At 46.9% G+C, this 21,417-nt stretch overlaps 1 protein-coding gene across 3 annotated transcripts in view; it reads left to right on the forward strand.

Annotated features, from left to right (window-relative positions):
• The first annotated feature begins 8,633 nt into the window (after positions 1 to 8,633).
• The window catches only part of CGNL1 (cingulin like 1), a 152,365-nt gene continuing 139,581 nt past the window's right edge, over positions 8,634 to 21,417 (forward strand). For 2 of the 3 annotated variants that reach the window (XM_045822905.1, XM_045822908.1), the window contains exon 1: positions 8,634 to 8,765. The gene's annotated coding sequence lies outside the window, so the exon portion shown is untranslated. Of the gene's footprint in view, positions 8,766 to 11,867; positions 12,004 to 21,417 lie in introns of all 3 variants that reach the window. The other variant, XM_045822906.1, reaches the window with a different exon arrangement.

The following is a 21,417-nucleotide window of genomic DNA, read 5'->3' on the forward strand; positions in this document are numbered from 1 at the left end:
TGGCTGCCTCCCACCCTGGCACACCCCACCTCGAGGCAGCAGGAAGGGCAGGGCTTTCAAAAGGAGAGGCAGAGCTGCAAAGAGCAGAAAGCGGGCATTTTTGGTTAACATTGGGAAAACATGGCCCTACAGTGATGGGAAGAGGGTGGATTTTCTCTGATAGGATACAGTCATGCTCGGAAAACTGACCTGTAGAACAGTGGTCCCTTTCTAGTCCCAAAGGATACAGTCTCCTTAAAGAAAAGTGCAGTAAGAGAAGTTGCTATGGAGAAACTGAAGGTCTTATGAGAAATGTGTTGTTAGAGTCAGGATCGCAGTCTCAGCCACACATTCGAATCACCTGGGGGAACTTTCAAAACGCCAAAAATGGGATGCCCGGGACCACCTCTAGAGGCCCGGACTTGAGTGGTCTGGAAGGGTGCCGTAGCAAAGCTACATTCTGAAGTTTCCTAGGTCTTCTGCGTAGGGGCGGGAACCCTCAGTACATAAGCAGGGCTGACTCATCCATGAGACCATAGCACGGTGTCCGCACCCACGATACTTTCAGGGGCCTGAAGAAATGTGTCACTTCTTTTAAAAGTAGTGGGAAAAATGAATATTAGGAGGAAGAACATGTTTTACTACATAATAGTAACATATATTTCTTTATACCAATGCATTTTTAAAGTATAAATGTTTTTTAATCCTCACCCAAGGATATGTTTATTGACTTTAGATAGCGAGGATGAGAGAAAGGAGAGAGAGAGAGAGAGAGAGAGAGAGAGAGAGAGAGAGAGAGAAACACCAATGTGAAACGTGAGAGAGAAACATCAGTCGGTTGCCTCTTGCTCGTGTCCTGACAGGGCATCAAACCCACAACCTTTTGGTGCATGGGATGATGGCTCAACCAACTGAGCCACCAGGCCAGGGCATAAAATAGAATTTTTAGTATGTTCTTTTATGGAGGAAGAGACACACAAGACAAAAGTGTCCAGGGCTCATAGAAGTAATAATGCAATAGTAAAAGGACTAGTGTAAGGGTGTGTCTTTGAACACCCCTAAATATAATTTTTCTGTTCACGTTAAGATAGCACCCCTAAATGCATCAGTGATGTCTACATGCTGCATTGGCAATAACGATGCCTACATTCCCTTTATCGAGTCCGTCCATTACAGATGTTTCAGGGTGGTCTCCACCCTGTTTCAATGAGCTACCTGAAGGTTTTGCTGTGTTGCCGGCGATAGCTAAGAGGCGTTTTTGAGTGTCTAGTCTTCTATTTAAACATCATTGCCATGTTTGATTTGGAGCTGCTGATCCAGTCCTTGTGGTTTTGGAGACCGAGGGGGTTGGAGGCCTCAGAGGAAAAGCAGCGTTGACCCCGAGAGAGAAGCCCCCGCCGGTGCGGGGCTCTCTGTCCGGCCTATGACGGCCTCTGGTGCCCAGCTCAGCTCCGGCCTGGCCCCTCCTGTGGGCAGAGCATCCTAAGTCTGAGTCACACACACCTCTGCTGCCCCTTTTCTTTCTTTCCAAACCCATATCCAAAGTTTAAAAGCCATCTCCCGCATGTCGGCACAAACTCTGGCATTCTCATGGTGAGGGGAACGCTTCTGGACATCAGCCGCCGTGTCCTTGGATTTCCTGGAGGGCACTCGGGGCTAGGGTGGGGGCGCTGAGATGAGGGAAGGAAAGCTTGGGCTGAGTCACCCCCACTGCCTTTCGGTTTGCTGCCCTGCATTCCTCCAGGAGCTCTGGTTCTGAGGGGGCAGGAGAGTGTGCCCTGCTCCCCCTTCTTTATTAAGGGTTTGGTCTTGGGCAAGTCGTGTGGCTCTTCTGATCTCCAACTCCTTGGTCTGTAAAATGGAGATAAGAACATCAACCTCCAGGGTCGTTCTGAAATTTAAAATAGTGAATGTGAACTTCCACGAATTGCCCATGAACCCCAAACTGCTGCTGTCGTTGCTGTCACCTTGACCACAGGACTGCTGGCAGAGGGAACCGCCGTGCGAGCAGACCAGCACACGAGCCCTAAGTTTTAGGAAAATAAGTGGTGTCCACTTCTGCGAGATAAACTAATACTTAGGCCTGCCCACCAAATGTGCCAGTGCGCTACTGTGGCTGTGGACACGTCCAAAAAGATGTGTTCTGGGAGGAGCACTCCCTCGTCAGAAGGCTCTGGCCTTGCTGAATGAACACTTAAAAACATTCGATCTGTATTTCGGGTCTCGTCCATTGCCAAGTTGGTCTGAATACAGTCTGAGAGTGTGGCCCTCAAGATGTCTTAGACCATCTATGACTAAATAATTCACCCCAAAATGGTTAATTAATTTGCTACAGAGAAAATACGGGCCATACAGTCAAATTTTTAAACATTTTAATAGAGATTTTGTTTTTAATCTTGGAATTTGAGCTGTCCTGACTTTGGCCAAAGATGATAGCAAAGGCAAGGCTTTCACGTACTGGGGTCATTTCAATGCAACTAGGGACACCTTGGGGATCGTATCTAACACACACAGCTTTGTTGAATTAGTGTTGGTCGGGGGGTTGGGGTGACTGAGGAGACAGGGATGGTACACGTTGTACTGTTTCCCTACAACACTGCCCTCAGCCGACTGCCTGAGCTTTGCCCTTTCTCCTCTCGTTCTTCAGCCTCCAGACAGGCGGGCCAAGCTTCCAGAAGGTCCAGTCCTGCTGGGATCCACTGATCCATACAATGTGCATGAAAGACTTTGACTATGCTGGATCCCCACAAAGTTGCTATTTATTTCCCCCTAATCTTTACATCTGTATTACGAGTTGAAACACCTGTGGAAAAAGTCTGTGCCTTACAGCAAATCCTAGAGGGCAGCATGGAGTCAATCTCAAGCCTTATTTACCTTTTTATTTTTATTCCACACAGAAACTCCACTCCTCTTTCAACATTTTCAACTACATGATTAGGGATGTCCTACCTGTAAAATGGGTAAAAAAATAAAGTGACAGTTTCTTTATCTTCCTGTCTCCCACAGAATAAGAATGTGCTAATGTCCTGGCTGGTGTGGCTCAGTGGACTGAGTGCTGGCCTGCAATGCAGACTGAAAGGTCGCCAGCTCAGTCCCCGGGCAGGGCATGTGCCTAGGTTGCGGGCCATGTCCTTGGTTGGTGGTGTGCAGGAGGCAACTGATTGCTGTTTCTCTCCCTCTCTCTAAAAATAAATAAACCTTAAAAAAATGTGTTAATGGTACACTCAGCTTCATTACCTTCTTCCATACTATACACAAACACATTTGTTTTTACAAAGGCTACTTAGGATCTTTAAATAGTAATTAGGCTCTGCCTCTTCCCCGTGGGGTGAATGGCCCTGGGATCCAGGCCACAGAGAGATTAGGGAACTGGTCTGAGGCCACAGGCAAGTGTGTTAGAATTCAGGCAGGTTGGGCCCTTCCCTGCTCTGGCCACAAGACCTGGGCTCAGAACTTGTTCTCAGTGGCATTTTCTGATGATGCCTGTGTGCACTGACTAACGTGTGTCTGTGTATTCATTTGTCAAATGTTCACTGAACACCGGCTGCATGCTAGTGGCTAGAGAAGCTGCCAGCTGCCACACACTATCGGAGGCAGGGCCTGGAGGAGCCATATGCACTGCAGGAACCTGGGCATTGGACGAGGGGTGGCTGCTGGGACAGCTCCATGCAAACTCAGCAGCACTTAGTGCTGACAGCTTCCCACCTCAAGTGGGCACTTGGACCCTGTGGAGCCCTCTCAGCATGGAAGCTGGGTGGGGGGGAGTGTAACCCCCAGGGTGACCTTGCTGGAGCCTTGGGAAAATACTCCCATCCTGCCCTGTGTGCTGTCAGCCCTGGGGGAGCGTTCAGTGACTTCCCAAGAGGCCCCTTTGCACACAGCAACAATCTCAGTAATACACCCCCATCACGACTGCCTGCTTCCCTGTCTCACTCTTCCTGTTCCCTCTTCTGCTTCTGGGGATCACCAGCTAAATACACCACCTGCCCCCAAGTCCTGTCTCAGGCTCTGCTTTCAGGGCATCCCAGACGAAGGCAGCCTCCTTCAAAGGCCCTGCCCAGCCCCGTATTACTTCCCAAGTCTGCTTCTCCACTTCATCCGAGGAAACCATGTAACTAGTTTTGGCTTCGTTCACCACCTCCTGGTTCCTGTCTTGTGTGTCCGACCACACCCGGGAAGGCTCTTCTGCTCCATCAGTGACCCACGGGCACTGCGTCCTCGGGCTGTGCGCCACAGGAAGTATGCCGCGACGGGGCTTCCCTCCTGTGCCCTTGCCGCGTCCTGCACCCCACAGGGACTTGTATGCCATTTACACCACAGCATTTCTCTGAGTAATTCTGCTTCCTGTACTGCGTGTATTCAAAATCTGGTGGAGAAAAGCGGTGATTTTTCTCTGCTCTTTTGCCTGCACATTTCTCTTTTGGTCAGTTGCTGCACTTGACCAAAAATAAAAAAATAAAATTCTTCCCTACAGGCTCAATAACAGGGGAGCAAAACTTACATTGAATAAAAATAAAGGAAGGATGCATTTCAAAATTTGAGAATCTTTGCCTGGAGGGGGGAGTTTACTTTGTGCTGAGGATGAAGCAACTTGAGCATTTCGATAATAGCAGTATCAAAAGCAATTTCTCTGATAAACTAATCTCCACACTGCTTCTCTCCTTGCCCCCTAAAACCTCCTTATTTTCGTTATCAGCAAAATATCTGCCTGGAAGTGGGGGCAATTGCTGATTAAATGCTTTTTAGACAGTTAACAAATGTTTACCAAGTGAATACTTTCTGCAGCTCCTTGCGTAAGGGTCTATGGAGGGGGAGGTTAGTGGTGTTGGGCCCCACCCTGAGTCCCCCTGTGGACTCTCACATCCCCGCTCCTGAAGTGAGGGCACATCCCTCTCTCTGCGTACCTGGTCCAGCCTTTATTCTCTTTGGCCCTCCTCCCCCTGGATAATGCCCACATCTGTCCCTCCATGTTCCATCCCCCACCCCCCCCCAGGTGCGGGGCCATTTTCACTGAAAAGTGCCGTTATTACCTCACACGCCGCAGAACCTCACACGCCGCAGAACCTTCAGCAGCTCTCATAACCAAGCGTTCCAGCACCTGGGGCTCCAAGCCACAGCCTGGGAACCTCAGCCATGCCTGTAGACTCTCTCCTCCCTCACTGCACACATTTGGTCCTCAAGGCCTCGGGGTCTTTGGAAGTTTCTTACCTCCCCGTCCCTTCCTGCTGCAATCCCCACTCATCAGTTTGCTGGTTCTGGGGCTGTAGGTTCCTGCCACCCCAGGCCTCCAGGGTCGTTTTAAGTGCCCTTTGCAGGAGGATGCAGGTTCCATTCCAACCGTTTTGTGGTGTCCAAGTATTGCTGTTTGGTTAATTTGAGCCCCTTCACTTTGATATTAGATGCTTTTTCTACCATCTGGCCCCACCCCCCTTTCCGGTAAGCACCCCCTGACCCCCTCCCTTTCTGGGAGCTGGACCACTCTCTGAACACTGCTCCCCTTAAATGTCCTCCTGGACCCACCAGCACCTATATCCAGTATTTCCAGGCTAGCTCACCTCCACTTCCTTTAAAGAGACGCCTTTGGCCATTGCTGTCTCCTTTGGATTCTTAAGTAGTGTTCCCCCCATCACTGTTCCTTTAAAAGATTTATTCATTTGTTTGTTATTGAGGTATAATCAACATGTAACAGTTTCAGGTGTACAACATAATGATTCAATATCTGTATATATTATAAAATGATCACCACTGTAAGTCCAGTTAGCATCCAATTACAAAGATCTTTTGTGTCATGTGATGAGAACTTTTCAGTTCTTAGCAACTTTCAAATATGCAACACAATGTTATTAACTATAGCTGCCCTGCCATACATTCCACCCCCACAACTCAGCTACTTCCAAACTGGAAGTTTGTACCTTCTGACCTCCTTCACCCATCCTCACCTCTGGCAGCTGCTAACCTGTTCTCTGTATCTGTGTGCTTTTTTTTGTTTGTTTCTTTTGTAGATTCCACATTAAGTGAGATTATATGGTTTTGGCCTTTCTCTGTCTGATTTATTTCACCTAGCATAATATTCTCAATGTCCATTCATGTTCTAAACAGCAAGATTTCCTTCCTCTTTATGGCTGAACAATATTCCATATATATATATATATATATATACTGTCCGGAAAGTATCCAGCCATGACTATGAAAAATAGAGATAAGAACTGAAGAAGATATAAGATACAAGGAACACTGTACATAGGACAATGACACCTTGGTCCCCTTCAGAGTAGGCACCTTGGGACCTCACACAGTTCTCCCAATCTGGTTCAGCTGCCCCGTCATATTTTCCTGAATCTCATTGACAGTCTGACATTTCTTCCCTTTCAAAGGTGATTTTAGTTTTGGGAAAAGCTAGAAGTTATAGTGCACCAAATGTGGGCAGTAGGGGGGCTGAGTCACCTGGGTGATTTGATGTTTCTCAGAAAAACTCTGCACAGGATGTGATGCATGAGCAGGTACATTGTTGTGATGAAGCTGCCAATCACCAGTTGTCCATAGCTGCAGCCTTTTGAATCATGTGAATTGTTTCTATGGAGGAATATTCAACCTTAGTGCAAAATTTGATGCAGACTCATTGCTCTACTTGCTCAGTTATTTTGAATGTGACGGCCACACAGTACACATGTTCACTCAGCAGTGTCTACTGCCCCCACTGATTAGTACAGTGAAGTTGTCATTGTTCATGCATGTGCACTCCAGTTCACCCTCCTTAGCTGCCAGTTTACATTGATGTCATGAACTGTTGTTATATTAACAATGGTTGGACTTTTTCCAAACAGACTATATATATCTTTATATGTATATAATATCACAGATTTTTTTATCCATGCAGCCACTGATGGACACTTAGGTTGCTTCTATATTTTGGCGATTATAAGTGATGCTGCAGTGAACAGGAAGGTGCACACATATTTTTAGTTAGTGTTTTTTTTCCTTTGAATAAATATCTAGAAGTGTAATTACTGGATCACATGATAGTTCTATTTTTTTTAAATTATTTAATTTTTAGAGAGAGGGGAAGGAGGGAGAAAGAGAGGGAGAGAAACATCCATCTGTTGCCTTTTGCATGCCCCCAACTCTGGGGGTCTGGCCCGCAACCCAGGCATGTGCCCTGACCAGGAATTGAACTAGTGACCTTTTGGTTCACAGGCCTCCACTCAATTCATTGAGCCACACCAGCCAGGGCTGATAGCTTTATTTTTAACTTTTTGAGCAACTTCCATTCTGTTTTTTATAGTGTCTGCACCAATTTACATTCCCACCAACAGTGCGCAAGAGTTCCCTTTTTTCCACATCCTCCCCAGCACTTCTTATTTCGTTCTTTGGGGGAATAGCCATTCTAACACGTGTGAGTTGCTATCTCCCTGTGGTTGTGATTTGCATTTCCCTGATGATTAGTGATGTTGAGCACCTTTTCATGTACTTGTTGGCCATCTGTATGTCTTCTTTGGAAAATGTCCATTCCGGTCCTCTGTCCATTTTAAATTGGTGCATTTGTTTTGGACATTCAGTTGTATGAGTCCTTTATATATTTTATATATTAATTGTTATCAAATATATGATTTGCAAATATCTTCTCCCTTTCATTATTACTGTTTAAAGTAAAATATTGCTATTTTAAATCATTGAATTTTTAAGTGACTACTTCACTTGAAATTTTCAGTCTCAGCAGACACTTATGAAGTACAGGGTGTATGATATTTCCATATGGTTGTTTTTCCAGGCAGTCTTGACAACCTGCTGGTGTCGGTATCCTGCTCCTCATTTCACAGATGATAGGAAAACATTTTTGCTCAAGCTCTAACAGCAGGTCAGCGGTGTCCTGCGGTGTCCATTGGAATGGGCCTAAATTCGACACCAGGACTCTGCTTCCAATCCCGCCCCTACTACCCTCCCCTGTGTGGCCTTGGGTCCTTCAGTCCCTGCCTTCCTAACAGGCACAGACATTTATTACTGTTAGACGGCAAGTGACGACTATAATTTTGTCTCTCTCCACCAGTGTCTGTCTAGACACAATAGGTGTTCAATAAATATTTGTAGATGTAACTGTGGTAGAAGAAAAGTTATGCCATAAATTTCTGACTACTTGGGCAGAAAAAGTCTGCACGTAAGGTAAAGCAAAAACTGGTCTCCGAGTCTGTGGGGGAGGGGGTGCAAAATAGGGAATGCTTCCTTCCTCCAAATAGGAGATGGGGAATTTGGAAAGGCAGGCTTGGAGAAGCAAAACACCCGCTGATGGCGGGGAGGGGTAGGTCGAGGGCATTCCGATCGGGGAAGGGTGAGGACAAAGCGGTGCTGGAGAGGAGTGTGAGGCCTGAGTTGAGGGGAAGAGGTGCTGGCCAGAGGCAAAGAGAGGGCGCCGGCGGGCCAGCCGGAGCAGGGGTAGTGGTGGGGTGCCTGCGGAAGCGTGTCCTGGGGCAGGTGGCGGCGCAAGGGGAAGCGGCTGCCACGGGAGGGCCAGGCGATCGGCAGGATAGGGCGCGGCGGGCTGAGAAGGGCCGTCGAGGCGCCAAGCTGCCCTAGCCCGGGCCGCAAGGCGGACCGCCCGGGCGGGTCTGGTCCCCGCCCGGCCCCCTGCCCCTCGCCCCTCCCCCCCGGGGGCGGGCGGCGGGGGGGGCGTGGCTGGGGCTGGCCGGGGCTGACCGAGCCTCCTGGTGGCGCCGCGGACCCTGCACTCGGCCGGGCTCTGCTGGCTGCGGCGGGAGCGGGACCCGGAGGCGGCGGCGGCGGCAGCGGCGGCGGTAAGTGAGCTAGACGCTGGAGGCGCACCGGGAGTGCGCGCTGACCGGGACCCGCCGGGGGACCGAGATGTCTCCCAGGGCGGCAGGACCTGGAGAAACTCAGGCTCTGCCAGGTGCACCGCGCTCAGCCCGCGCGTCGGCTCTTGGAGCACCGCGCAGCGCCCGCCGCCAGGCGCGCGGGTCCCCCGGGTGGAAGGTGCGCTCCTGGCGCCCGCCCGCGGGAGACGCGCGGAACATATGGTGGGGACTCCGGGGGAGCCCGCAGTGAGATATGAGGAGGGGCTCAGGACCCCCTTCCGTGAAGAGGGATTGGCAGCCTTCGCACCTCTACCTCGACCTTGGGGCCTGAGTGACAGCTAGGAGGGAGCCCCGGTTCCTCTGGGACCCAAATCAGTCCCTGTCCTACCCTTTTTTTACCTAATTTCCCGGCGTGCTCGTCCAGGACATCCCTTAAAAAGAAAGGGCTTGTGGCCGCCCCCCTCTCCCCTGCTTTCCCGATCCACGCAGGTCCACCCTGACCGCCCCCGCCTCACTTAGAGCACATATCCTCGCTTTCCAAGGGACTTTTCCAAGTTGCATCACTGTTTGGCCTGTAGACAGGTACTTGGCTGTCATGTGGGAGTTATTTACACAGGATTTTTAAAAAACTTTGTATATTTACTATGTGTTACTTCCTCACCTCAAGGAAGACGCACCTTTGCAGTGCTGCTCTAAAACGTTGGAAATTCTTTCAGGTTATTGGTTCTCAAACTTGGCTGCACATCTAGTGAGTTTTTTTCAGATTCTGAGGTCTAGGCCCCTCTTGAGATCCTGATTCAGGTGGGCTGGGCTGCGGCCTGGGCCGTGGAGTGGATTGTAAAAAGCCAGGTGATTGTAATGCAGGGCCACTGTTGAGAAGCTCTGCTTTGGGCCGGGCTCCCACAGCCACTTTTTAGACTACCAGAGATGAGTGCTCATACAGAAATCGTCTCCAGGCACTGTTTCTCAACTCCCTGCCCCTCATTTTTCCTTCAGTTGTGCTCAGGGAAAACAGCCCTGACCAGGCTCTCTTGGCTCTGTAATCCACCTGAATAGCCTGATGGTCGGTTCTTTCCAACCTCAGATTGCAGATGGTTCTTTTTTTTCTGAAGTTCCCTTTGTTTCCACCTCTCTGCTTACAGTAAATATTGCCTGGGCACTTTCTGCCAAGGAGGTGGGAGTGTAGGAATTGAAGCCATGAAGTCCTTGCAAGGTCAAGGTTATCATACAGGGGTGTCTTATTCAGAGAAAACCAAATAATAGTTTGACTTGTCCTATTTGGAAAGGATTTCAGATTAAAAGGAGGAAAAATACTTCAGGAATCCGTCAGCCTTTGGAGATCCTCCGCCACAAGTAATGATTTTGCGTAAGTGTGGGGAATTTTCCTTCGAGAGAGAAAGCTGACAAGGTCCATAAGGTTGATGTTGTGTTAATCAATGTGTATTTGTGGTTAAGCTTTATTCCTGACCTGTGGTAAGCCCAGCAGATGTAACGCTGTATACATTTCTTTTTTAAAAGATAGTTTTTTAAAAAAGATTTTATTTATTTATTTTTAAAGGGAGGGGAAGGGTGGGAGAAAGAGGAAGAGAAACCTCAGTGTGTGGTTGCCTCTCTCATGCCCCCTATTGGGGACCTGGCCTGCAAATCAGGCATGTGACTGGGAATCGAACTGGCGACCCTTTGGTTTGTAGCTCATGCTCAGTCCATTGAGCTACACCAGCCCGGGCCCATGTACATTTCTTATTGATAGAATAGTATTTGAGTTCAGGAATTAGTGCTTTCCAGTAGTATGGGACATCTGTAGTGAGACTTTAGCCACTTGTCAAAGGATCTTAAAAAATGATAGGGAAATAGGACTAAGAAAAAATTAAATGTATGCTTATATATTTTATATATGTATACACATACATATATGTACACACTGAACTTGATCATATGTATTTTATTATGAAAGTGTATTTTCAGTGTCAGTGTCATTGTTACAGTCTCCTGGGATCTTGGTTAAGTTACTGCTGTACCTAAGTATGGTGTTTGGATTAGATTCCCACCTGGATGTTGCCACCTGGTACAAACCAGTGGGTTTAGTTTTTTCTTGGGTGCTGGCTCTCTATATTGCATTTTTATTAGTAAGTGGGGTGATATATTTTCAACAGAATGCCCTCCAGAGGGGGAGGAACATTTGTGTTCATTTTTAGCTCCTAACATGAGTCAAAAGAATTCATTTTGAAAAATAAATACTTACGCAGTTTGCCCCATTTAGTTTTTCTCTTTTTTGCACCTTCTAGTACCATGCCCTGCTCCTGTGGCTGTGCCCAGCTGCTGGAAGGGGGCCACTGCAGGACTCCTCTTAGCCATCTTGGCTTGAGAATGGAGGTTATGTGGAGTGCGTGGTCTCACAGGGTGGGCCCCGACCCCAGTCCTCAACCTTAGGGGAACAAGACCATATGGAAAGTGTTTTCCTACTGTTGGATTTTTTTGAACCAGGCCAACGAAATGAAGCCATGTTACAGAATGGCTTATTAACTTAGTAATGCTGTCTCCATTTGGGAGGAAAATGTTCCTTTGAGGATGTGCTTGAACTCTTGGTGTCTGAAAAGTTGTGCCTGAACAGCAGTAGTTACACTGGGAATGTAATAGTACATTTTGGAAAAAAACAAAGGAAGAAAGAAAGAGTGATGTAAATATGGACCTAAAAAGAAAAAGGTGTATTGGACCATTTCTCACTTCAGAGTAGTGAATACCTCTCTAATATTCTAAAGAGATTAGAAGAATGTAAGTGAAGAAAAATAAGAAGAGTTAGTGAGGGGCTTCTTCAGTTAGAGAGAGGGGCGCAGCACTCAGGAGAGTGGTCTTTGATTCGTGTTAAGGATAAACTGTCCTATTGGCTTCCTTTTTTCCCTCCAAGTTGGGACAGTTGATTTGTTGTAACAATGGGGTGAGGGGCAGTTCCAAGATCTTTAATGGCCTCCTTAACTCCCTTCCCTCGCGGAAACCCATTTATTTAAGAGACGATACAGACCTTTGTAAAATACAACTGACGTTGTGCTTTTCCATTTTTTTCCTCCTCTGACCCTGGCACCAAAGGGCATTGAAATGACTGAGAGGTCGGCACCACAGGAGAAAACAAAGTTCAAGGGGATTGAAAATTGAGTAATTTTCCCTGAATGATCAAGTGTTTACTCTATTTTGTCATGTGACATTGCTGTTATCAAGAAACAAGGTATGGCATGAAAACTCTGAAAATTGAAAATGGGGGAAAAAAAGGGATTTGATGAGAATAGCCAAGGTCGACTGGCTTTCACGTAGGGTAAGCTCATTGGAGTTTTCAGTCAAAGGCCCCAGATCAACCCCACCTTTACCTTCTTTCTTCATGCACTGTCATCCATCCCCAAACCACTGTCCCTGCAAGAGAGAGAGAGAGAGAGAGAGAGAGAGAGCGGGAGGGAGAGAGGGCGCTTCATTTAAAATTCAAACCAAGTTTTTGTTGTTTCCTTTCCTTTCCTTTCTTTCTTTTCTTTCTTTCAAATATGTTTATTGCCTTGGCTTGCGTGTCTCAGTGGAGTGAGTGCCAGACTGCAAACCAGAAAAGGTGGCAGGTTGAATTCCCAGTCAGGGCACATGCCTGGATTGCAGGCCAGGTCCCCAGCTGGGGGCATGCGAGAGGCTCCTAATCAATGTATCTCTTGCACAGCTGCTGTTTATGTCCCTCTATTCTTCCCTCACTTCCCCTCTCTAGAAAAAGTAAATAAAAGATAAAATAAAGTATTTAAAATATGTTTATTGATTTGAGAGAGAGAAAGAGAGAGAGAGAGAAACATCAATTTGTTACCTCCCATACACTCCCTGACTGGGACAGAGGATGGAACCCATAACCCAGATATGTGCCCAGATGGGAAATCAAACCCCCAACCTTTTGGTGTTTGGGACGATGCTGCAACCCACTGAGCCAATCTGGCCAGAGCTGTTTCAATTCTTTATTCACTCATTTAGCAAAATTTTATGAAGTCCCCACTCCTGGCAAAGCTCTCTATTCCTCCAGGACTTCTTGGTAAATAGGGGACAGTCCTTGACTTCTAGAGCTTGCAGTCAGGTGGGTACAGTAAGTTGGGAACTCTTAGAATCAAGATGAGCAAAGAGAACTGTGGAGGTAGGCAGCTACTACCTGGTTAGCCTCACCTGGATAGATACCTACTTAATACCGACAATAGTTCTCTATCCTGCTGTGGTCACTTCACACGGTTTTTCCCTTGGGAAAGGGATTTCCAAATAGCTGATTCGCAGGGCTAATAACCCCAGGGTTAGAAGAGTCAAATAAACCATTTGTTTATTGACTGCCTTCTGAGTGCCAGGTAGTATGCTCAGGACCTGTCTTTCGTTCTCTGAATCCGTGTTCCTGAGACGCAGGTGGCAGTGGCTTCACTTTACAGATGAGGAAACTGAGGTCTGAAGAGGAACTGGATCTTGTGGCAGCTCACAGCGCAGACAAAAAGTGACAGGGTTGAGGGTTGAGAGTGCTTGGGTCTGTCAATAAAAAGCTAAATTCTTTCCCCTGCTCCTTGTTCCTCTTAAGTAGAGCTGATTAGGAAATCGAATGTTCAGTGCCTCGTTTTTCTAACAGCACAGTCTCCTGAGGTCTGGGCTGACACTGCTTTCCTCTGCTGGAGGGTGTGCAGTGTTAGACTGAAGATCACTGCGGGCTTGTCACTCCAGGGGAAATTTTATGACATCCTACTTTTCTGGTTTTTTGTTTTTGTTTTTGAATAGAGAGGGTTGAGTAAGCTGTTCAGAAAGACTCTGAATGGATCCCAAATCCTAGGTTGGAGAGCCATTATCTCCATATTTCTTTAACCTCTGCAAACCTCTGAATTTCTGTAGGTAATTGGTTGTTGGGTGAGTGATTAAAAACAAAATTCAGTGTTGAACATTGTGGAGCAAAACCCAGCTGTGCATGTTCAATTCCTATTTATGTGGTACTTGAGACAAAAACAACACTTTGCTGCACAATAATTACCTCAAACTCTTAAAATTACAGGTAGGAAGGGCTTAGAGGCTGAATGGAGCTGTAATTAGGAGAGATGAGTTTAAGACAGGGTTACTGAATGCGTGTTCATTACTACGACGGGCTGCAGTCTACAGAGAAGCATCAGCTCCAGGCAACATTTACATGGAATGCTCAGTGGAAGGTCATCATGGAGTTTGGGACTCAGTGGAAGGTCGTCATGGAATTAGAGTGTCTGGGATAAAAGCACGGGGCGTTAGTCATGAATGAATGTGGACTGTTGCTGCCAGTCTCTTTGTTTATAGGGTGGGATTTATTCCCAGCCACCCAATCACAGGGATCTCTGCTTGCCTTAGGTTGAGTCCATAATGGTACAGTCTGTCACTTTGTAGGTTTTTATTTTAGGCTTATAAAGGTCCTTTATTATTAATAATCTTTCACTGTTGTTTATCTCTTTGCTAGAGGCCAGATGACCAAGATTTTCTAGTTTTGACTTCAGTAATTTTCTTGGTTTTTACGTTTGACTTCCCCTGGCTTTCTATCCTTGTATCTTATAGCGTTTGTAATGGGCACTCTGTATTTCCTTGAAAATTTATAGTCTATTCAGGGCAGAGGACCTACTGTGACCGTGTCTCCTCCCAGGCGTCCTGTGACCCTGTGGCACAGTGGTGTCGGTCCCATTTTCCAGGTGACGAGCCTAGTGAGGTTCGCAGTCCAAACTAAGTGGGAGTTTGGGAATTTCAGCCCAGAGTTTCAGACCCAAAGAGCTGCCCTCTTCTGATTTTATTACAAAGGAAAGAAAAATGACCCAGTTTTCAAAGTCGCAAGACTTTGCATATCCTATGGACTGATTGATATCATTGAACTTCATTGTAGGTGTACTGATAGTTTTTTGGAAAAAAAAATTTGATTCTTTACCATTTTTGCCTACATAATTTTTATTCTCCTTATTAAAAACAGTGACTTACTTGGTATTACACTGCAGCAGCTGAAAAGTTGATTAGCTTCTCTCCTCGCCCTAATCAAATATCAAAAACCTGGAAAGTTTACTGAGAGTGGTGATTACAGCTAAAGCTTTAGGAGTTGGAGAAGAACTGATAGAGAAAGAATGAAAGGAGAGATAACAGAGAGAATAGTTTGCAAAGGGACTGAAGGGTGGAGTTTACTAAACTTAAGATTTCTTTTACTTGTGAGTTTCGGGTTTGGGGCTTGAGAACTTTTGTTCTGGTTGTAGCCCGATCAGCTTAGCTATGTCTGCACTGCCCTGAGTTGCTTGTAAGCTTTTTTGTTGTTGTTTGTTTTTTTGGTGGGGTTAAGGTAGGTGAGAGGAAGTAGAGGAGTGTGTTTGAGGTGGTGGGGGTGGGATTAGAGCTACTGCTTACCTGGGTCTTCCTGCCTGGTCTGCTCATGGCACGGCCACCTGGCACTACAGGTCTGGTCCCAGCAATGAGTCCCACTTTCTGGGTGTGAGGCAATGGGTGGGGTACAAAAGAGGGGGTCACAAATCCTCCAGGGCACTTACCTCCAGCCCTGTCTGAGAGCTTTTAACCTAGCAACGCTATGGGGTACGTATCAACACCTCATGAACCCATTTTACAGGTGAGGGAAACAGGTCATGAGAAATTGGGTGACTTGACAAGGTTGTGCAGCTACCAAGAGGTAGGATCCAGGGTTCAAACTTGTCTGGCCCTGAGCTGTGCCGTTTTTCTTAAAGAATAAATTTTTTTCTTATTGATTTTAAAGAGAGAAAACGGAGGGGCAGGAGAGAGAGAGAGACAGAGAGCAACAGAGAGAGACAGAGAGAGAGACAGACATCCATTTAATATTTATGTATTCACTGGTTGCTTCTTGTATGTGCCCTGACCAAGGATTGAACCCACAACCTTGGGGCACCAGGATGATGCTCTAAACAACTGAGCTACTTGGCCAGGGATGAGCCATGTTGTTAATGACTTAGATGGCCTCTCTAATCCAAGCCCTGATGCCGCATTGTCTCTTCATTAATTCTCTCAATTCACCTACTCATCCATTTCTTCCACAAATTATCGGCTGCTTGTCTGTGCCTTTGTCCCAGCAGTTAGAACACCATCAGATCTGTAAACCTAGAAAGAGGAGAGGTTTCTCCATGGATCTCATATGCCCATGTCTAGAAAAAAATAGGTGTTCAACAAAGTTTTGTGGAAGGAAGGATGGAAGTCAGCTGGCCTTTTGAAACTTGACATCCTTGTATTTCCTCAGTCTCTCTCTGGCAGCCACGGTGATTTCTGAACAGAAACACAGACAAGTGCTAAGAAGGGTGAGAATGTGGGGGGAATATTTCTCAAAAACAGTCAGAGAATTCTTGATAAAAGCATGTTTTCAAAAGTGTATTTCAAGTTCTCATGGCCAGTGTGTTTGTGCTCAAAGCGTTTCTAATGTGAAGGGTGTGCCGACCCCCAGCCTGCAGGTTGTTGTGAGTGAAGGAGCCCTTTCAGACCTCCGGGCTCCATCGGGACTCCTCTTGCCCTCAGAGCCCGCACAGCCTGCAGAGCCCGCAGAGCATGTTTTCTCTGGAGTTAAGGACCAAATATTGCAGGGTTCAAGCACACTGGCCCTCCATTTTTCTAGGCCCAGGTGTGGTTTAATGTTGAAATACTCAAGCTGGTAGAAACTGATAGCTCTCTCTCTTGTTCTCATTCCTTCTTTACGCCGTGAGGTAAGAGTTTTGGGATCTCACCTAGTTGGATTGGAAGCCACATTTGCCCATCACTAGAGTGTAGTGGTTTGGTCAGGTCTCTTCTCCATTTCGGGTTTGTTTCCTCATCTGCACAATGGGGATGTAGTGCTTACCTCACAGAGTTGTTGGGGCTGCATCTCTTTGGTGTAGTATGGAGGCTCACTGGGGACACTTGTCAGTATCTAGAGACATTCTTGACTGTCATGGCCAAGGTGGTGGCGGCCGCTGGCATCTAGTCGGCAGAGGCCAGGAAAGCTGATGACAGGGCCCGGGACAGCCCCACCACAGATAGTCTAGCTCTGAGTGTCAGTAGTGCCCAGGCTGAGAGCTCCCTGTGGTTGTTTTTAACATCTTTCATCCGGTGGAGCTGTCGGCCAGTGACAAAGAGCGCTCCTTTCTTAAGGAGGATGGGGGGGAATGGAATTTAACTTATTTTTTCAAAAAATTTTAAAAAAATTTTATTTTAGAGATGGAGAGGAAGGGGGTTGGGAGAGAGAGTTGTTGTTCCACTTACTTATGCGTAGATTCGTTGGTGCTTGTGTGTGTGTGCCCTGACCTGCGCTGGAACCCACCACCTGGGAGTGGTAGGGCAATGTTCTAGCCCACTGAGCACCGCCACGGCGCCAGAATTTAACTTTCTATTGAAGCATCCAGGTTACCCTACAGGCCCCCCTGCTGTGAGGAAAGAGCTACTTTCCTCTCCACAGAGTGCTCCTTAACTTCATTTGTAACTGCTTGCATCTATTTACATATAAATAATACCTGTAATTTACATCTAAATGACTTATATGCTAAAGAAATCCCCTAACATCTTTGGGTAGTTAAACCTGGCTCTTAAGGCAGACAGCCGACTGGGGCCCTGGAGGAGAAGCCAGGCTCCTGCAGCCGCCTGCGGCCTGAGGCTGGGCACAGGCTGAGAGAAGCTTGCTTCTCTTCTACGTAAAAGGACGTGTAATCACGTCGTCCTCCTATCTTATCACGTTGTTCCCAGGACGAAGTACAATAAAGCTGCATTCATGAAACAAACTCTATACGGGTGAGGGAAGCTCTATGCACATGTGAAAGTATAGTATGATTCCTAAGAGGTGCTTTTTGAATGTGTTTTTTAGAGCAGTCTGTTTGTAAGTGGCCACGCACTAAATGCCACTAAAAAAGGATCAGCCGAAGGATATGTGTTGTGGGCAGAGCGGTGAACTAGGCCCAGAAAACACTTCTGCAGCTGAGCGTGATTTGGAGGCAGTGGGTGTAAGCTGGTCACGACCTGCAGTGCATCCTCTGGCTTTTCCCGTTTTTGTGTGTGACCCTGGAAAAGCTCCTTGACCTCCTTGCGCCTTGGTTTTCTCACCTGTAGAATGAGGCTAACGGTAACAATACCACCTACCGAGGGCAGGTGTGGGGGCAGTGCCAGTGTCCTTGAGAAGTACACGGTGCTCATGGGAAGCTCAGCTTCATCAAGGAGTTGCTGTTAGTAAAATAGCATTCTTCATCAGTGCTGCCTATAGCATGGATACTTCTTACTCAGGTGAGGGAAGGATTGCTTGCTCCTGGCTTAGGAGCTGATAGAAGGTTTTTTTCTGGAGTTCGTGATATCATTTTTTGAAAATAGTGGTTAAAATATACATGCCATAAAGTCGACCAGCTTAACCAGTTTAAGGTGTACAGCTCAGTGGTATCAAATACGTTCACAGCACTGTGCAACCATCACCACTATCTAATTCTAAAACTTTTTCATCCCCCCAAAGGAAACGCTGTACCCAGAAACTGTCATTTCACATTCTTCCTTCTCCCAGACCTTGGCAACCACTAGTCTACTTTCTGTCCCTGTAGAATTGACTGCTCTGGATATTTTATATAAAGTGGACTCGTACAGTACGTGGCCTTTTGTGTCTGGCTTCTTTCACTTAGTATAATGTTTTCCAGATTCATCTCTGTGTTACAGCAAGTATCGGCATCATTCACTTTTACCTGCTGTCTGTGTGCAGCAACCCAGGCCTCGGTTTCGTCTGGCCTGCTCTCCCATGTTATGTCTTGTTTTCAAGTTTTAAAATGTCTCCATTTATTTTTTTTTTGTCCAGCCTCATTGTTTCCACTTTTGCCATCCAGTGACTCTAATGACCCTTGAAATGAATATTGGAATGAAGCTCTCATGCCAGGTTCTCGGTGCTGCTGGGAGTAGGTCTTATGAGGTGTTTTGTTTCTGCTGAAGAGTCAGCAGCAGGATCGCAGGCAGGGGCCCTGGGCTGTGCTTCATTTCCCCGGTACAACATGGCAGGTTTTAAAACAAGTGTCTGGAAAACACCCACCAGGCCCCTTTTATTTCTCTCGGTTTAAAAGCTTTCCACAGTGAGAAGTGGCCCTCAATTAAGTCGTTTAATAAAAACCTCCCTCTGTTTTAAAGCGTTCTTGGGGAGTGTTTACATTCAACGCCACTGCAGGCTCCTAAATGAGGAGCTGTGGAGTGAGTGATCCTTAACCTGTGACTTTAATAAGATCCTTTGCTTTAGATTTCCAGGTGGAGGGCTAGGCCAGATTTGTGGCTTGTCATTGACACAGACAATCTTGCTTCTATCCTTCCCTCCTCCCCCGGCGCCCCCCCCCCCCCTCCCCAGCCACCACAGGTAGAAGATTCAGATTCAGAGAGGCCTAAAGCCATATGTAAAAATGTAAAGCTAGCCGCTTGGAGAGAGACTAGGCTGAAAGAGGTGAAGTGCTCCTCCCAGCGACCCCTCCCCATTCTGACTTTAGTAATCGAGTTGGGGCTACAGTAAGAAGAGATTAAAGCATTCAGGAAAGCACCTTGGGGCTTTAGAGATTCTGGGTCCTTCTGGAGGGCGAGGCCTGAGCTCTCAGCCAGGATTTGGAAATTTCTTGTGCTAAGGAGGCCAAGGGCCCTGCTAGGTGAGGAGGCTCTGCTTTTGCTGTGATTTTGGAGAGGTGAGGAGGCCCCATCAAGAGGAAGCAGGATGTTGGCAGCTCGGTAGGGCTTACTGGAGGACACTTCAGGGTTCACTGTGGAGAAGCAGCGTGTCTTGAAATAAAGGATGCCCCAGCATGGCCTTCCTTCGTGCCGCTTTCCTGGGGATCCTCATTGCGTGGCTGAGGGTGGGAGGCAGGGAAGGAAGCCCAGAGACACTGGCAACCTTGGGATTCAGAGAGGCTGCAGGGCCCGGCTGCTAGAGGGCCCCAGCCCTGGCTCCCTGAAGGGGTAGCAGTTACCCAGGGCACGTCCTCTCATGTTGTGGATTAACGTGTCTAAAGTGGTTAGAACAGTGTCTGCATGAGAAGGTGTGTATGTGTGTCTTATTATTCTGACACTTCACTTTTGTGAATTCCCAGCTAGAATCATTAGAAATGCTCATTGTTTTCAGAGCTGATTCACCTCCATACCCCACAGGCTTGGGAAAGGGTGGTATCACTGGACCCTTAAAAAAATACAACATGCAGTTGGAGAAATCACGCTTGATGAATCTGTTGATCTGTTGATGTTCTCTGAGGGAGAAAATAAATGGAGAAGAAGGGCGAACCAGTGGATATAATTAATTTAAATTTCCAAAACACCTTTGCAAAGACATCATGCCAAAGGTCATCAAATGTTGAGTGTCCCACAATGTTCTGCGTGGAGGCGAGTGTAAGAAGGAATATGGCCCTAACCTATCTTCTGAATTGTCTCAAAAGTTCTTTGTGTTTAAAAAACAACTTCTAGTTCCTAACTGCCTTTTAAGTAAGTAGTACATTTGTAGAAGGAAGTACATTGTAGTATCAATAAATATAAGAGTCAGATCGTTTACATGCTAAGATGCTGAATTTCATTCCTTTGGTGATTGGACCCAGGACAATAAATAAATGAATGAGTGAAATGAATGGAAGCTTTGTCAACACAGACCCCTCTCCTCCAACAGGACTTAGGAAGCTTGTAGCTTTGCTAGAGTAAAAAGACACATGTAGGAGTTATTTGCCTGTGTAATTTTAATTTTGCTCAGCTCCCTGTGGGCCTGGCACGGGGTCTCATGTGAAGGAGTGCTCTCTACCTGTTTCAACAGTGCACGAATTATGACCACTTTAACATGAGCATGACTGTCATTGCATGTCTACTCTGTGCCAAGCAAAGTTTTTTTTGTCTTTGTTTTTGTTTTTTGGTGCCAGGCAAACTTACCTTTATATATGTTCTTATGATCTTTGTTTTAGCCTTTACTGCATAATAATGCTGGGTAAAAAATAATCCCAGAACTCATTGCCTAACAACCACAAACATTGATTTTCCCACTTGCTCATGTGTTGGTTGTGCATGCTTTGGCGTACTTGGGCTGGGCTAGGCTGAACACCATGTTTCTGATTTGCTTCAAGTCTGTTCCCCATGCACTTATTCTGGGGCCCTGGCTGAAGGGGCAGCAGTCACCAAGGGCATGCTCACATCGTGGCAGAGAACATCAGTATAAGAGGGCAAAGCCTCTTAAGGCTTTGGCTTATAACCACTATGCTGTCACTTCTGCAGACATTTCATTGTCCAACAGAAATCACGTGGCCAACCTCAACATCAATGAAGTGGGGAAGTATACTGGGGCCATTCCAGCGGGAGGTATTGTAAAGTGACATGGCAAAGAAGGAGGACATATAACTGCACTATAATGGAGCGAGGCCCTGGGAATGGTGCTTTATTCTACCACAGTGGCAGAGAATGAATGAGAGGAGAGAGGGGAGTGTGGGACAAACCAACCTTTTGGGAGCTTGCAATGCCTAGGCCATCTGGGTGAAGAATCATACACATTTTGCCCAGGGACCAGCTTAGACCTCAGAAGGACTGTAAATTAGCCTGGCACGCCCTGATTCTTGGCTGGCTGAATGTCCCTTCGTGTTCATTCACTGCGATGGGGGTCCTGGGAGTTCCTTTTGTTGGTGGGAGGAGCAGAGTGATGGGCTGG

The sequence above is a fragment of the Phyllostomus hastatus genome, unplaced genomic scaffold (assembly GCF_019186645.2).
Source record: "Phyllostomus hastatus isolate PE091 unplaced genomic scaffold, TTU_PhHast_1.1 phas_scaffold_501, whole genome shotgun sequence".
NCBI lineage: Eukaryota > Metazoa > Chordata > Mammalia > Chiroptera > Phyllostomidae > Phyllostomus > Phyllostomus hastatus.